This window comes from Diceros bicornis, chromosome X (genome assembly GCF_020826845.1).
Source record: "Diceros bicornis minor isolate mBicDic1 chromosome X, mDicBic1.mat.cur, whole genome shotgun sequence".
NCBI classification, from domain to species: Eukaryota; Metazoa; Chordata; class Mammalia; order Perissodactyla; family Rhinocerotidae; genus Diceros; species Diceros bicornis.
The window spans coordinates 99,180,016-99,194,582 of NC_080781.1; the positions used below are offsets into that span (position 1 = coordinate 99,180,016).

Genomic DNA, 14,567 nt, shown 5'->3' on the forward strand with positions numbered 1-14,567 from the left:
AGAGGGCCCCTGGAACATCTCAAAAGAATTTCTTCTCTCTCCTTATAAAAGAGAGAGATTAAATTACTTAGGCTTATTTGATATGTTAAGTTACATGGGAAGCACTGTCAAATAAAGACCGATGCTAAACTTTCCTTAGGTTATTTGTATGGATATGTGTTATTAATATGAGAGTTCCTGAAATTATATGAAATTCCTAAAAATCTGATATGTCCTGGTATAATGCTATCAGTCATAATTCTAGTTATTTTTTTAAAATATATGTCACAGAAATAACCAAATTTCCCTATCAATTGCATTATAATGAACTCCCATCAGATCTTTAACCACGGCCATTTTTAAGTCTTTTGTCATTTACACTTATTGTTTTACTCTGATGCTTTTGCAAAAGTGTTCCTGCAAAAGTGCTTCATCTTCAAGGAGATTCATGGAAAAGACTCTGACAAGCACAATTTTCTGATAACCAAGATCATAGCACTTAACTGAATAAGAATTTACAGAACTCCAACAGAAAAACTGATGAATTCACAAAACTGCTAACAAAAGATCAAGATCAACAAGAATTAATTACATGGGACTGAATGAACTGATGAGTATTATTATAATTTTTATGACTTTTTGTGGGAAACGTTGGTTCTTTTATGTTTTGTTTTTCCAGATTTAACAAAACCTTTTCTCTTTTCTCTTAAGCTATCAGCAATTTGCTAACATATACCTTTGTGAACAAAAACGAAACATTTATCATTTTCTCCCTACCTGACCCCTCCAGAATTTGGAAACTTAGTGAGTATTCTTATTTTCATGAGAATATATTTATTTGGATAAGTTCAGTAAGAATCTGTTCTCCTTGTAATAGGACCCAACTGGAAACATTGCTTACATTACCAAGGCTTTGACTGGAATGTCATCTTTGGGAACATACATAGATTCAGATATGACCAGACAGCTTTAAGGAACAGCATATCACGGTAAGAACTTCCCTTCCTATCAAGGGGTGGATTGAGAATATTGAACCACCTCTGCCATGGCTCAAACTCCCACTCTGACTAAGTGGCATGCCTATTTGCAGCAGAGGAGTACCCTGTCCACCAGCCCACTGTCTCTAGAAACACGGGTGACACTAGGCCCTATAGACTAGGTAAATCCTCCAAATGCCCCCACTCCTATTCCTTTGGTGGCCCCTGAGGCCTGTAGGAGGGAATGAGAAAAAGTCCCGCTGATGGCTGGTATACAGATGGGTCTAGGCAGGCAACCTGCCCACATGGACTGCAGTCACTATTCAGCCCAAAACTGACCCCATCTGGAAGGAAACAGGAACAAATCACAGCGGCCAGTGGGCTGAACTCAGAGCAGTTTGGCTGGTGATCACTCATGAGTTCAAACCATTAACCCTTTGCACAGACAGTTGGGCTATTGTAAAGGGATTAACCCTATGGCTTGGACAATGGGAAGCCGAGGGGTGGATGATCATGGATAAGCCCTTGTGGGGTCAGGATGTGTGGAGGGACATTTGGGTTTGCTGCAATGGCCTGAGGCTGCCCTCACTGTTTTCCAGCATCCTGGCTCCTAAGGCGCTGACATCCCCTGGCAATCAGGAAGCTGATGCCCTAGCCTGCGTATGAGCCCTAGCAACCAACCCTTCAGTAGATACAACAGATCGGGTCCACGGGAAGAGCGGCCTCTGTAGCACCTGGGTGGGATGGCGTATTGCCAAGGATTCTGGATTGCCCTTGAAATACAGGGAGTTGTTTAATGCAGTAACAGCATGTCCTGTGTGTTCTCAACAACACCCGAGGCAACTGCCAACGGAGTCTGAGGCCATCCACTGGCATTCCCAACCGGTGAGGGACTGGCTGATTATATTGGCCAATCTCTCTGAGTGAGGGTTCCAAATATGCCTAGTTTGTATGGACACTGTGTCTGGCCTAACCCAAGCTTTCCCCCGTCACTGCACAAACCAGCCTGCCACTGTTAGGGGATCCGAGAAGCTGAGCACCATGTATGGATTCCCTCGTCAAACAGACAGTGATTGGGGGTCACATTTCAAAGGTCACGATGTACAAGGCTGAATGTGACACTGAATGGAGGTTCATCTCCCCTATAACTCACAAGCAACAGGGTCGATAGAATGGAAAAATGAAATATTAAAGCAGCAGATTAAATTTCTAACAGGTAAAACCACCTTGGCCGAGTGGAATAAAGCCCTGTCCCAGGCTTTAATACCTTTGAATGATCAACCAACAGGGCGATTGCCCCACATGCCAGACTGGGGACCCCTACACCAAAATGCCCAATACCATACGAGGGTACGTGAGTGTGACTGTGTGAGTTAATTTGTCACTATGTTCTTTTGAGTGAGTGAATTGTGAGCATGTTATTGTAAGTAACTGAACATGTGAGCGTATGTGTGCATATTACTAATTTCTGTGTTTGAGTAAATTCATACGTTTATTTGTGTGCTTGAGCATACACACATATGTGAGTGAACAGTAACCAGGTTTTACACTTAGTATGTTGATACGCTTCTGTGACTGGGTGTGTGAATATGTGCAAGTGATTATATGTGAGAGTGTCTATGTGTGTGAGTGAATTTTAAAGCATGTTTGTGTTTGTAAGTGACTATGTGTGTGTGAGCATAAATTCAAGTATGCACCTGCACAGGAGTAAATGAATCAGAGTGTTGATACATGTGAGTGAATGTTTGAATAACTTTGTGTATATGAGCATATTTGGGTGATTGAGTGAATGTGTGCGCATTTCATGTGTGTAACCATGTTGATTTAGGTTATTTGTTTGTTTGAGTGAGTGAATGAGTGAGCATGTGTGTGTGAGTGTATTAGTGTATCCACCAGCGTGAGTAAACATCTGAGCATGACCATGCCAGTGAATAAATGTGTGTGTGCATGTATGCAAGCACATCCATGTGTGAGACTGATGTGTGAGCCTGTTCATGTACAAGTGTGTTGGTTTGAGTATATTTGCTTGTTTAAGTAAATGTTTGTACCTGTTCAAGTGTATGAGTAAATCTGTGAATGTGTACTTGGATATTAGCATATTCATGTGTGTGAGTTAACATGTAAGCACTCTTGTTTGCATGGGGTTGTTAATGTGTGAGTAAATTTGTGTAAGTGAACATGTGAGCATGTACTTATGAGTGTATGTGTGCATCTGTGTGTGTCTGAATGTGTCTGCTTCATGATGAGTGTGAAAATGTTAATTTGCAAGTGAATGGGTGAGTGTGTTCCTAATTGTGAATGTGTTAATTTGCACACGTGAGGGACTTGAGAGTGTGTGCATGTGTGCAGGATCTGTGCATGTGAGCATATATTAGTATGTCTATGTTGCAGTAAATTTGTGAGCATGTTTGTGTGAGTGAATGGATGTTTGAGCATTTTCATGTGTCTGAGTGAATGTGAGAATGTGTTCAATTTATGTGAGCTTCTTAATGGAAGAATATATTTCTGTGAGTGAATGTGTGAGCGTGTGTTTGGAGGTGTGTTCATTCGTGAGTGAATGTGTAAGCATGTCCCCGTTTGTGTGTATGTGTCTATTTATGTGCACATGTGAGGGAACGTGTGTGTACAAGTGACATATAGGAATGTGTCTTGTGTATGAGTGATACCGTAACCATGTTAATGTGAGTGAGTGAATGTGTGAGCCAGTTTGAGTGAATAAATGTGTGAACATATCATGGTATGTGTCACTGAGTGTACGTGTGTGTAAGTACATTCATGTCTGTGAGTGAATATATGAGCATTATCTTGTCTGTGAGAGTGTTAATGTGTGAGTACATTTGACTACGTGAGTGAATTTGTGTACAAGTGAACGTGTGAGTGTGTAATATGTGAGGATAATCATTTCTGTGAGTGAATGTGTGAGCATATTCATATGTGGGAACAGGTTCTCTGGTGAGCGAATGTGTGAGTATACTTACAGATGAGAGTATGACTGTACACATGATCAAGTTTGCATGTGTGTGTTAATGCACAGCAGCATGTGAGTGTATGTGAGTACATGTGAGTGTGTCTATGTGTGAGTAAATCTGTGTGATGCTAAGAGTGAATAAATGCACAAGGAAGTCCTTATTTGAGAGTGTCAGTATATGGGTGAATGTATGAGGATATTCACGTGTGTGAAAGATCGAGTGTGTTTGTGCGTGAGTAAATGTGTAAAGATGTTCACTTATGATTGAATGGGTGATTGTGCAAGTTTGAGTAGCATGCTAATGTAAGAGTATATTTGTGTGTATTTTCCTGTTTGTGAATGGGTTAGTGTGTGTATATAAGTGAACATGTCGGTGTGCATATGTAAGCAAATACAAGTGTGCCAGTGTGTAAGTGAATTTGTGAGCAAGCTCATGTGACTGAATGTGTGAGCACGTGGGTTTGTGAGTGTCAATGAGTGTGTGTGAATAAAATCGAGCATGTTCACATGAATCAGCGAATGTGAGGGCATGTGCATATATGTGAACCTGTGCTTGTATGAATTCTTGAGTGTTTCAGCGTGTGAGTGAATAGTGGGCATGTTTGTACATGCGAGCATGTTAATGGAAGCATGAGAATGGATGTGTGTGTGAAAATGATTTCATGTGAGAGTGGCTATGTGTGTGAATAAATTTGTGAGCATGCTTGTGTGTGTAAGTGTGAGAGCATATTAACATCGAGTATGCTATTTGTGAGTGAATGTGTCAGTGTGTTGATGTGTGTGAATGCCTGTAAGTGACCTTGTGTACATGATCATATTCACGCATGAAAGTGAATTCATGAGCATCGTCATGTAGGTAAGCATGTAATTTAGAGTATATTTGGGTGTTTGAGTGAATACGTGAATGTGTGTTTGAAAGTGTATCTGAGGGTCTCTACAAGTGCCAGTAAATCTGTGAGCGAGTGTGTGAGCATGTGCATGTGAGTGTGAATCTGAAAGCAGGTTTGATTGTGTGACCTTGTTAATGTGTGATTATATTTAAATGAGTGAATGCGTGAGTGCATATGAATTTTTCTGTGCATATCCATATGCACGAGCAAAGGTGTGAGCTTTGTGGTCAGTGTGAGCACGTTTTTCGGTAAGTGTATATGTGAGCATACCTGTTTGTGAGTGTGTTGATGTGTGTCAGTGAGTGACTATGTGAGTGTTTTACAAGTGAGCATATGTGAGAGTGTGTTTGTGTGTGTGTGAGTGAATCTGTGGACATCTTCATTTTAGTGAGTGAATATGTGATCAAGTTTGTTTAAGTGAATGAATGTGTAAGAATATTTGTGTGAGTATGTGAAGGTGCGAGCATGTGTGAATGTATGCAATTGTGTCCACGTGAGAGTAAATTTGTGAGCATGTTTGTGTAAGTGAACATGTGTTTGTTAATGCGAGTCAGTCTGTGTGTGTCAATGTGTGCATTTTGTGAGTGTGTTCATGTGACTGAGTGAATTTGTGAGCATCTTTCTATATGTGAGCCTATATGTGTGTCAATGACTAGTGAGTTCATTTATATACGAGAGCATGTTATTGTGCAAGTCCTACTGGAGACATGATTATGGGCAAATTATTTGATGGTGCCTATGTGTGTGAGTAAATTTGTAAGCATGTTTGTGTGTGTGAGTGCAGGTGTGAGCATGCAACTGTGTGACCATGTTAAAGTTAAGTACACTCATATTTGTGAGTGAATGAGTGTGCTGATGTGTGCAAGAGAATGTGTGAATGACTGTGCATGTGATCATGTTCAGCAAGTGAGTGAGTGGGCACTGTCATTTACGTGAACAGGTAAGTTTGAGCATATTTACGTGTCTCCGTGAATTTGTGAGCATGTGTGCGAGTAAATATGTGCATCTAGGAGTGTAAGCGCATTGGTGTGAGTCAGTGAACGTTTGAGCATCTCCTTGAGTGTGAATAAATATGCATGCCAATTCATATGTGAGTTTGTTGGTGAGTATATTTGTGTGATTAAGTAAATTCTTGCATGTTCATGTTTATGAGTGAATTTATGATCGTGTGCATGGATGTTAGCATGTCTGTGTGTATAGGTTAATGTATAAGTAGGGTCATTTGTGTGAGCTTCTCAATATGTGAGTATATTTGTGTGAGGAATGTATGGATGTGTGCATGTGAGTGAATGTGTGAGCATGTTCCTGTGTGTGTTACTGTGTATATGTAAGTGAACATGTGAATCTGAACATGTGAGTATATATGAGTGTGTGTGAATGTGTGAGTTTGTTCATGTGGGAGTGCATATATGAACACATTCATGTGTGAGAGTAAATTTGTGAACATAATTGTGTGTGTGAATGTGTGAGCATGTTTTGTGAGTGAGTGAAGGTGAGAGTGCATGTATGTGAACGTGTCTGTGGCACTGGAGAGTTGTGGCTAGCATGGCTTGTGGGGGCAAGTACATGGAGTGTTCAGTTGCTAAGTAAAAAATCTGGATTTGGGGCCAAACCCACATACAAGAAATATTTTCCAGGGTCAGACAAGGGGAAGCCATTTGATTCCCTTATAGTCCCACCAGGCTCCCCCTGCTGCCTTTTGTTCCTCTGAAGGTGATTTTGTGTGGCTTAGTGCAATTCCAGGTGGCGTTAATAGAAGCCTATCATGTTATGGTCAAACAAGCTTGCGTGCTATCCACCTTGCACTCAGCACCTGGGTCAGCTAAACTGGTTATGGACTCAGCCCACCAGTGCCCACATACTTGTGTGAGATTAGCCTCTGGATATTGTTGTTGGATATCGATGGTTAGGGGAATAGGCTCATTTTGATAAATGAGGTTTATGGGGGAGCTTGGTTGGGAAGAGGTATATGCTATGTGTACTAAAATCAGGTTGGTGGAAGTAAGCCCAGACTGTGGGTAAATTTGCCATCTTTCGTATTGCTGTGACTAAGGAAATATGTAGGTTTGGTTTGGTGGGCAATTGCATGCTCCTTTTTGTTCAGATTGGTGTGATTCTTGCTTGAGTTTCCTGCCAACTGCCAATAACAAATAACGCTGGTGTGTTCCCATGGGCACGGGATAAGCTCAGTGGGTGCTTTCGGCAGTTTGGGAAAAAGTTGTTACTTTAGTGACGCACCAAATTAGATCCTGAACGATGGAGCACTTACACACGGGATCCTCACAGGTGGGCCAAGTTCTGTCAAAAATAGACGTCAAAGCAACTAAAAGGATGTGCAGCTATGACATACAACTATCTACTGGGGCTTTGGGGGGAAAATAAATAAATAAAATAAAATCTTTAAAAAAAAATAGACGTCAATTGTATTGCACATTTGGCCCATTTCTGTCCATGTTCACCACAATGTAGTTGTGTTTCAGGGGGGACTACCTGTTCCGCTGCTTCCATTCTAGGGGAAAGTTTTCTTGGGCAGCCGTTTGTACAGCTGTAATGGCCTCAGAGGGGGCCTCTTGGGGGCTGGTCATGTGACTATACCAGTAGATTTCCTCCCAGGTTAGCTTTGCTACTGTGCTTCTCATGATTGTTCTCCTGTAAGGTGTGGTGTGTATGTTTTTCAAAGATCCCCCAGAGGAGAAACATTGGATGGCAGTTTCCCTCCAATATTTCCCAAGTCCTTATTAATGATGGTCTTGGTCGGCCTGACACATTCTGTAATAGTTGCAAACAAGTAGTTGTCAATTAGGATGGAGAAATTCCCATGTAGAGAAGGGGTTAGATTTCGCCATGGGATCAAAGAATTGTTTTTCATAAGAATTTTCTTTGCTATAACACCCAAAAGCTATGATTGTTTACTGTAGGCAGTCAACTTGCAATTGTTGAAGGGCCTGCTCTCATTGAGTGTGATGTAAATCTTGAAGTCGGCATTATGAGAAGGTTAGGTTAGGAAAGAATTCCCAGGATGGGTGTAGCCCCTGACATTTGAGGCATGCCTTGTGTCAGGTAATATTATGTTGTGTACATCCCCTTCTTTGTATACACTGACTAGAAACCAGAGAGGAAATCCATGGTAAGGTGCCCATGGCCACCTGGTTAGTGCAATTTTTTCTTCCTCAATAAATGGGGCTTGTACTGGAGAGGGAGAGAGAGATCATTCTAATTAATACGACAAGAGACCAATAGTTGCAAAGGCACATATTTTTGGCAGGGTTTACATATGTCGTTATCCCAGGGATTAGTAACAGCTATAATTTTACCTTTGTAATTCTACAGAGTTGGTTGGTATTGGCTCTGGATTATAGCGTTTTTAATCTAACTGTACCAATCACAAGCGTCCTGGCTGTAACACTGGGTGCATACTACCTCTGGGAATTCCTTAAATGAGACTCGATAGGTAGCAGCCCATTGCTCTACTTGTTTGACGGCGCCAGTTAATAAGAGTGGGTCTCATCTGATTTGAAGTGAAAGTTGGCCTGCAGGATTTAGAAGGCAGCTCTGAGTCACAAGCAGTATCTAAGAGTCTGGCTTAGCCAGAACAGGTGTTGCTAGTAGTACTAGGTAGAGATAGGAGAAGGAGTGCTAGCCTCAGTGTTGGTGTCTATGGTCACATTAGTATGATTGACCAACCTGAAGAGCCAACAGCATGGTTCCTATTGTCCCCAACCTGACCTATCTTGTGTGTCTCCCTGTGGTGTGCATGTGGCATGTTGTTTCCAGACAAAGCTTGTCAACAGTAGTGTGTAGATCACCAGGGCCAGGGTGAACCACCAACAGACACACAATCAACACTGGCGAGAGTAGGAACTTCTCAGGTAAGGAAGGGGCACAGTAACAGGGTATGGCTTAAAGTTGGAGGTCATCCAGGCCAGCAGTAGGGGACCTGAGTTTCCCCTGGGTATTGCTCAAACGGTGTTACCTGCCCTGGGAGAGGTTTAGTTCCACCTCTCGGGTTCCACAGTGCCTTTATAGTTGAGCAAAGGACGCGGGGGAGGGGGCAGATGAGTGCATCTCGCTCTCCAGAGACTGGGGGGGTGTTTCTTGGCTTATGCCAGATGATGAGTGAACACAGGCTGAAGATGGCTCCAGAGTCACTGGGCCATGTCAGCTCCTCATCAGGATCAAGAAAGAAGTGGCTAAGCTCTGGGTTTTTTACAAGGGAGAAAGGAAAGGTGAAAGTACCAGAGGAATGTTCCTTTGCTGTGGATGGCAATGACAAGGCTCTCATGTCTGTGAGAACCAGTAACTGGGTTGTGTCTGGTGTGAGGGGTGTGTACACCAGCAGAGACAGAAATGTCTCTCCATTGGCAGTCTCACCATTTGTTGGGAATTTAAATATGGTGTAGTCATATCATAGGGGCATGAATTTAATATAATCAGGACTAGGAGCAGTAGTTTTGACCACTTGAAGGACAATTGCCCTCCAAGTTCTCTCAATTGCCCTTGATTTAAAAGTCCAATATGTCTTTCTACGACACCTGCTGCTGTAGGACAATAGGATAGGTGAAAAACCCAAACAATGTTATTTTGTAATGCCCATTGTTGTATTTGCTTTGCAGTGAAGTGGGAGCCTTGATCTGACGGTATAGCTTGTGGCAGTCCCAAAGGCTGTAAAAACTGTTTTGTTAACCCCTCAGTGACGCTGTTAGCAGAGGTTGGTGCCTTGCATGGGTAAACCAATAGAAAGCCTGGATAGAAGGTCTGGAGGTTTTGGCAAATTAACCTCAGTGGAAAGGTATGTGGCTATCTTCTCAGGGAGTTGTGACACTCTAGTAGGGCTGGGTTTAACTCAATCCAGTAGATACCATTTCCATTTTAATAAAGAAGCCTCTGTTGCTGACCCAAATTTATGGGATGCTTTGTCTATCATCCAGGACAAAATAGGAATCTCAGTCTGCAAGGTAACCGGCTCTGCCCCACTAAAGGCTTCAGTTTCAATAAGGGCTCAGTACGCCTCCAGAAGTTGCCTTTCTAGTGACAAACACCTTCGGGCTGAGTCTGAGAGTCACTTACACCAAAAGCCCATCAGTAAGGCGTTTACCTGTCCATTTGGTCCAGAGGCTCCCAGAAGTGAATTTTAGGGTGGCCAAAACTTTTAACTGTTAAGTCCTGCTCTCAGAGCACTCGTGGGAGAGCTGAAGTGATAGCCTTCTTTAATTTATGTAGTGCCTGATGTTGATCAGGTCCCCACTGAAAAGTGGAAGACTTATGGGTCACTCAATAGATGGGGGCCAGCAATTATTTGAGGTGAGTAATGTGTTGGCACCAGAATGCAAACATTCCTACCAAATATTGGGCCTCCTTTCCCAATGTGAGAGATTGGAGCACTAAGAGCTTTTCTTTTACCAGATTGGGACTAGTTCACCCTTCTGAGTTTCAAATGTGGCCCAGAAATTTAACAGACTAACAGGGGCCTTGTACCTTATGGGGGAAACTGTCCACCCCCTCTCAGTGAGGTGTTCCCTCACGGTTGTGATGGCCTGTGAGTTAGAGTCTTGGATGGGTGCAGTGAGGAGGATGTCATCGATATAATGCCAAAGCCAAGTTTCGAGGGGCGGAGGGGAGTGCAGGGCAGGCATCGAGGTCCTGTCTGCAAATCCCATGTGCAATCACAGAACTACTGACATATCCGACAGGCAACGGGGGAAAGGTGTCCTGTTGATCCTGAAAGGTGAAAGCAAACTGTGGTTGACTTTCCTATGAAATTTTTAGTGAATAGAACATGTTATCCCAGTCTATGACTCTGAACCCTTTGCCAATGTTATTTTTAACATCATTCATTAAGGTGACGGCATCTGGTAGAGGTTCTCTAACACAGGGAACAGCCTTGTTGTACTCACTATAGTCTCTAGGTAGCCTCCACTCATTACTAGTGGCTTTAAGCACAGGCCATACTGGGGAATTGAAAGGTGGGAATCACTGTCCTTTCTTTAAGTAAGTCAGCTATGACAAGCTGTAATCCTTCAGTGATGTGGCACCGTTTACCTCTTGCATGGGTAGTGGAAGGTTCACTGATTCCCACTTGGCCAGTGCCCACTAGTAGCATCAAAGCCTTACTAGGCTTGTGTCTTGAGGTTAACTGCTGACTGAGGAAGTCCATTCCAACAACGAGAAAAGAGATGGTCTCAGGGAGAACAACCAGGATAGAAGCATCTTTTAGCAAAACTGGGCCAATCTTCATAGTTAAGTGGATAATTACCCCTTTAATTAATCCTCCCAGGCCAGTCATCTCCTGGGGAGAATCCCTTTAAAGTATGAACGCTTCCTGGGATTAGAGAGATTTGGGCATCTGTGTTCATCAGAGCCAGCCAGGGTTGTTAATATTTTGGAGCCCAAACGACAGTTGATGTAGTAAAAGGGTGATTGTCTGCCAGAAGGGGCCTGCTTTGAGACCACTGGATCCCGATGTGGGGTGGGTCCTTGCCACTGGCAGAGATCAGGGGCAGGCATGAAAGGCCCAGACTATAATCTAACTCTAGGAAATATTGTAATTGCTCCATGAATTTACCAGAGATCATCTATTTTGGGACTCTCTTTGTCCCTTAGGGTCCAATACAACCTCTCTCGTTCATCTCAGGGTTCACACTTAAGAGGGGGCCTAGCTAGAAGTGGTTCGTTTGGCCTAGGAAGGGGGCAGTCTCACTGTTGACTGTAATTTTGATTTAGGCCAGGTGTGGTTTTGTTTGTAGAATTAAAAGGCAGCACTTAACTCTGAGTTTGTCTTTCCCGAGTTTCTGTTAAGTCCAGGGCAGCTATGTCCTCTTGAATTGTCCTAGCATTAGCCATCACTGCCTGTAGAGAGGACTTAGACTTTTCAGAAGCCCTCCCTGAGAAACCACTAGGTGGACTCCAGACTCAATTCAGCCTCCTCAGACTTGCCCAGTCACCATGCTGCGTGCCATCTATTGCCTGATAAGCCCATTCCAACATCCCCAGCTGACGGAGGCTAACATTTTCCTTTGAGAGTTTGCCCAGGGTCGCTATGAGGCCTAACACAGGGTGGGCAGCATTTCAAGAAATAAAAATCCATACTTTCTTGATGTGAAGAAGATGTAAATGACCCCATACCTCCTCTGGGGTCATTCCCACCTTCTGCACTAATTGTGTGGGCATCTTTTAGTAGGGACACCATTTTACCATCCCATGTTATGGCAGCCAATTATTCAATAAAAATCCATACCTTCTTTTTTTTTTTTTTTTTTACATCATTGTACTTCTATTTCTGCATGGACTACATCATGTTCACCACCAAAATACTAATTACAACCCATCACCACACACATGTACCAAATTATCCCTTTCACCCTCTTCCCTCCCCCCTTCTCCTCCGGTAACCACCAATCCAATCTCTGTCCCTATGTGTTTGTTTTTTGTTGTTATTATCTACTACTTAATGAAGGAAATCATACCTTCTTGATGTGGATTTTTATTTCTTGGAATGCTGCCCACCCTGTGTTAGGCCACATAGCGACCCCGGGCAAACTCTCAAAGAAAAACATTATATAATGGAGTCCAAAGCCTTCTCTGGGGTTATGCCTACCTTCTGCACTAATTGTGTGGGTATCTTTTAGTAGGGACACCATTTTTCCATCCCACGTTATGGCAGTCAATTGTTCAATTTCAGCCCCTGCTAGCTGGAGCTCATTTCCCACCAGATAAGTTCTATATAGCCAGACGGCCCTTTTTTCATTTGGTTTTGCGCTAGGTCCTTAAGGAGAGACTGGGTCTCAGGGTAAGCAAGAGGATGCATTTCTTCCTCCCACTGAGAATGACCTCACCTCCTTCACCCTCCCCTTTTGTCTTTTCTGTCTTATTAACTCTGTGGGTGGTTACCAGCACAGCAGAATGTAAATGATCCTCATCGCTGTCATGATGGTATTGTGCCTCCTTTTCTTCTAGAGGGCACCAGTCCTCTTCCTCAGGGTCCTCCAATCCATCTCGACTTCCTGGGGAATCAAAGCTCCAAACTCCTCTCCAGGTGGTGATCTGGTGGAAAGCAACTGTGAGCAGAGCCCAGCCCGTGTCTCGTGGTTTGGAACACTCCTCCGGTAGGACAGTCACCTCCTTCAGAGTCCTGAGAGGGGCAGGAATATAAACTTCCTTGCATTCAGTCACTTTAAGCAATGCTTTAGCTGGCTCAGCCCAGGGATTGGGGCCTCCGTATCCTTCAGAGGAGGGACTAGAATGATGCCATCTGCAATACAAGAACCGAATGAGACAGCAGCAGAGGCAGGCTAGCTGTTTAAAAGGGTGTCTTAAGAGACCAGCCTCGGTGTAACATCTCTGGCTTATTGACTCATTTACCCGCCATAGCAGTCCCCAGAGACAAGGATGTCCTTTTATCTCAGAGTACCCCAAATCACCAGCCCAGCTGCAGCGAGCTCCTCCTGCTACAGCCCGTTATGGGGTCAGAGGTAGCCCACTTTCAGTCCAGAGGCATACACTCCTCCCCTTTTTCTATCCTGGCCCATGGGTATTACAATGTCTAGTGCCTGCCTAGTGAGGGACCCAGGTGGGTGGGCTGACCTTTCTCTGGGAGCTCAGTGCCTCCAACCCCAATAGTCAGTTACAATGGCATGGGCTGCCTCACATGCTGGTGCTAAAACTTGGTCAGGTTAATGAGGCACAGGGCGAGACCATATAAAAAATGGAGAGCGTAATACAGCACAGAAAAATGCCACGCCAAACTGACGTGGAGGCATGCCAAATTTTGAGTCCCAACCACTCAAGGCTGTCCAGGACCCTTTTGCCAATTGATTGTCCTACTGACTAGGTGGACCCTAAATCGATTTCCTGATCATCACCAAAATCCTCCCCTTGCCTCATCACCACTGGCAGCGAGTGTGAGGGATTTGGGGGCAGATAAAGGGAAAAGATGGGACCACAAGGTGGCAGTAGCACACATTGACCTTTATTTGGGGGAAGCTTTCACAGGTTTGCATGCAGGGGAAGTCTCTTACAACAGGAGTCCTTCCAGAGGCTACTGCATGGCAGCCACCACTCAGAAGGAGGGGAAGGCAAGGGAATTCCCAGGGAAGAACAGGATCGGAGTGGGGACTTACGTGTCTAGGTGATGCCACTGAGCAGCATGACGAGGAGTCTGGGTCAGAGAGTGCCAAAGAACAGCAGTGGCTTGGGGTCTCTTATAGCTACAGGGTTTATCTGATCTATGGCTAGCAGATGTTGGGTGCAGTTTTGCATGGTACGTGTAGCAGGCAAGCTCTAAAGAGCTAACAATCTGCTTATTGGGGATATATTTAAAACAATTTAATGTGTAAAACTTTGAGTTTGGTGATCTCCGGCTCTTTAGCTAATGGGTTCCAGCCTGCTGTGAAGAAGTAATAAACATTGGGCAAAAAACAGAGGCCATCTTTGGGTCTTTTATATAACAATGTTGGAGAGTGAATGAATGTGTAATTGCGTTCACTTGTGTGAGCATGTTAATGTGTGAGTGTATTTTGGGGAGGAATATTTGAGAATACGCATGTGAGTTTCTGTGAGCGTGTCTGTGTGAGTCAACGTGTGAGCTTTATGAGATGAATGGGAGCAAATTTGTATTCAAGTGTGTGTGTGAGCATGTTGCTATTTGTAAGCATCTTAGTATGCACGGGTAAGTGACTGTGCAATGTGCATACGCTTGTGAGCATATACGAGTGTCGGTATGTGAGTGAATTTGTAAGCATGTCCATGTGCGAGTGA

The 14,567-nt window shown here is 43.7% G+C and overlaps 1 long non-coding RNA gene across 2 annotated transcripts in view; it reads right to left on the minus strand.

Moving 5' to 3' along the window:
• LOC131401295 (uncharacterized) overlaps nucleotides 1-12,984 on the minus strand; it is a 62,674-nt gene extending 49,690 nt beyond the window's left edge. Inside the window, exon 1 of one of the 2 annotated variants that reach the window (XR_009217634.1) lies at nucleotides 12,702-12,984. This is a non-coding gene — a long non-coding RNA (uncharacterized LOC131401295). Of the gene's footprint in view, nucleotides 1-12,646 lie in introns of both variants that reach the window. The other variant, XR_009217635.1, reaches the window with a different exon arrangement.
• Between the last annotated feature and the right edge of the window lie 1,583 nt (nucleotides 12,985-14,567).